We start from the raw sequence: 3,778 nt of genomic DNA on the forward strand, positions 1-3,778 counted from the left end.
CTCCAATAAAATTTGACATCTCATTAAACAGATGTCAAATGAATCATTTAATGTCTAATTTCGATAACAAATTGCTTCGATTTTTCAATATTTTTCACAGCACTAAAATATTTGAGAATATTGATGTGGTTCGGAATGATCTTCTTTGTGAATGAATAAAGATTCCAAAAGTTTGCATTAGTGTAGCGTGACGATTAACGCAGGACGATTATTTTGTGAAAACAATCTACTCTTATATTGGAATATGTTTTATTTGATCAATTTTAATTTGGTGTTCTCCAGATCTTTGGTTTTCTCTAGATCTCTAGTCAGTAATTGAGCTCGACAGACTCAAGATGCAAGACTGGAGCTGCAAGACTGGATCTCTGTCTCTGAGACGATTTTTTTGTATTGAAACATCTTAGGATGATTTCTGTAGTAAGAAATGTCATACATACTGTGTGGGATTCACAAAGAGTTGCGATTTGTAGGTTTATTCTGCGGCACGCTTTAGACTTTAGGTTTACAAAAAAGTCATGTCAAAATCCCTATGACTCTGGTCCGTCTTATCACTGTTAAAATTGATTGTTTTTCAACCTTTTACGTGTTTGTTTACAGATTTTTTGTTTTGTTTTGAGAAATGTAAATGTTGTTGATTTTTGCGTGGTAATTATAAACAAATTATGACATTTGTCGTGCATGTGGAGATTTAGTTCCAAACAAGCCAGTAAGTTGGTTAGGGAGTCATCGGTGGTTTCATGAGTTTGCCACACGCATATTGAAAACTTTTTATTGTCTTGTTTACTGAATCCTTGCATTGATGTCACTGGCTTGCCATGTTAAGAAGTTCTGCCTCTGACTGACACATTCGCATGACTGCCATTACGATTGCATTATAGTTTTTTTTTTGAAGTTTTTATCAGTGGAACACTCAAGTAGGCAACTGGATATTTTTCGCAATTAAATTAAAAATTATGACAGCAAATAAAACATGAAATTAAAATACAAATTCGAGCTGAAAAAGGTCACGCGAGAGATTTAATTTGCATTGCACTCACAGCAAAGACGGCAAATGCTTTCGGTGTCATTGTTTGGTATTTGGTATTTTTATGGGATTTTTGTTCCTACGACTCCGGACGAATGTGCTGATTTAAACGACGTTACGGTTTACGCCAGATTTCGCGGTAAATGCGGTAGCGATGATTAATGCGCCGCATGCGCATATGTTACGTTTCTTTGAGTTACGGCTTACATTGGTGCGTTTGGTGGAGTGTGAAGACATTTGTGTTTAAGTGCTTTTCCAGGAAATCTGTTCTGTAAGCTACTTAAAAATTGCAAAAAGCAGCTACTTTTACTCTCCCACACTTGTGTTCACAAACAACTTTTTTTATTTTATATTATTTTTAAGTAAAAGAAATGCAAATAAGGCTTGCATTCTTTGGTTTCTTATCCAGTAATAAACCCATATGGAAACAAAGTTTAATAATAATTTGATGTAAAGAGGTATTGGATATTTTTAAAAAATAGATAGAAGTATCTCTGATTATTCCTTTAGACATAATAAATTATAAATAGATATATTGCGTATTGAGTAAAAACTGTGCGGTTGATTTATTGCTTACTAGAAACCTATTAATCTGTGTTACTGAGACATATTCATCAAGATATCGGATTTAAACCGAAAACAATGTTCTCCAAAATGGCAATTACAATTCATATTTGAATCAGAGTTCTTGACTTTTACTAGCTTCATTTCATGCAACGGCTGCAAAAAAAGTAGGTTAGGTTACACCGGTGATCCCCAGTGGATCCACTTAGGCCTATTGGCCCATTGTGATGCCGTATATAAATAATGAAAACCTCAGGGTTTAAAACCACCTAGAACCTTTTGCGAAGCATAAAATGCTATTTAAAGTCAGATCCTGTAACTGGTCCAGGTCCGCAAGGAAGGAGGCTCCTCAAAAAAAGTAAGATCTTTCAAACTATTTTAAATTTTTCCTTTTTTTGATAAGCTTAGATAACACAGTAATGGATGAGATAAATTAATACACAAAATTTATAAAATTTTGCACTTAATTATAAAATTTAATATTATATCTGACATACTCAATTTCATGTTTTGTATCCACAGCAGATAAAAAGACTGTTGTTGTTGTAGCCCACTGGGACGTGTAAGCGGATAACATGAACGGATTTACAAGACGATTATTTGTGTGGGGATGTGGATTGGTAGATTGTTGTGCGTGGAGAATAGGGAATGGTGATAAAGTGTGATAAGGCAGATGTTATTCGTTCATAGGTATTCCTGCCGTAGTCCTTGTTTGATTTTTGTCAAGTCAGTTTCATCTTAACTGGCAAATAAAGTAACACTACTGAAAAGTAACACTATAAACAGATAAATTACATGTCCAACTATTTTTCTGACATGAGCGATTCTGTCCTTTTTGTCCATTAAGAAAGTCAAGCAGAACACTGAAGTGTTTATCTATGAATGGTTCTTTATGTTACAGTATCTGATCATTGTTAACAAAATAAGTTTATTATTACATATATATAAATATATTTAAATTTATATATTACATTATATTTATATTATAAATTTATTATATATTTATTATGTTTTATTCATAATAATTTTTGGGCAGAGTTTCACATAAAATATAAATATTTTAATATAAAAAATAGAAATGTCTTAACTATCCAACTATGACCTTTCTTGTGAGGCACTTGTTTCCAATTTAGAAATACATACTAACTCTTTCATGTCTCAATTAAAATCAATTAGTGACAGATTTCTAGTAATAAAATTTACCGCTTTTAAAATTTTATGGTGAAGTTGTACAGTTTTGTCGTAACGCGGATTCATTGTTTTTTATATCCAATCGTAGCAATTTTTTAATGGACAATAAAATCTAGCGATCTTATACTAGTTAAGCTGTGACCACCTAATAGGCTGCCGTATCTCTGCAGACACTAATCGTAACGTTCAATTATGTCAATCCACGCGCAACATATAATAAACGTGAAAGCTCCTGCGGCACTACAACAGGTCGTAAACTGAAGTCATACCGTGACAATTAGTGAACTCAACTGCCAAACCGAATTGGCTTCGTGTCTTTCTGCCGGAAAGCTGCCAATACCGAAATTCACAGAACGTTCACATGTGGCTTCGATTTATTGTTAATGCCCGCAGCTGTAATTGCTTAGAATTGTTGCAAATCGCTAGTGGGGGTCTTTAAACGCAATTAGATTTTAAGATAGTGAGTAGCTGCAAACGAGAGACTTCTTAGTCAGGCCTCGTCAGGCCAGCAGCACGGAGAACTACGATTTCTACGGTTGCAGTAAATTTCAATTGCAGTTGCAAAGAATTTTATTGCCAATTTCAATAAATTTTTCACATTAATAGCGTGAAAATTCAGGTTATTACTTCTGTACACACAAAAGCCTACGAGTGGAGTCTTGGAGTGGAAAAAAATTGTAGTCTACACGATCAAAGCAGCGATTTTAGTTATTTTAGCTATTTGAACTATTTAAGCCATTTACCATTGATGATATCGTAAAATCGTTTGCAGTTTTTCGAATTTAAGTAAATTGTTGTAATTTTCATGTCGACTTGTTATTAGCGAATAAATTGGCGTTTTTATGGTGAGCTTCGGGAGATTCGAGCATTTACGATAAAGTTGTTAAAATATTATGATCATGATCCTGATCATGATCGGTTACCAGCAGCGGCAAGCGAATTTAGTGATAATTGGTAAGCACTCGTAGCATTCATGATGTGCCATTCCTTGCTGTGCGA

The sequence above is a fragment of the Teleopsis dalmanni genome, chromosome 2 (assembly GCF_002237135.1).
Source record: "Teleopsis dalmanni isolate 2A chromosome 2, ASM223713v2, whole genome shotgun sequence".
Lineage (NCBI taxonomy): Eukaryota > Metazoa > Arthropoda > Insecta > Diptera > Diopsidae > Teleopsis > Teleopsis dalmanni.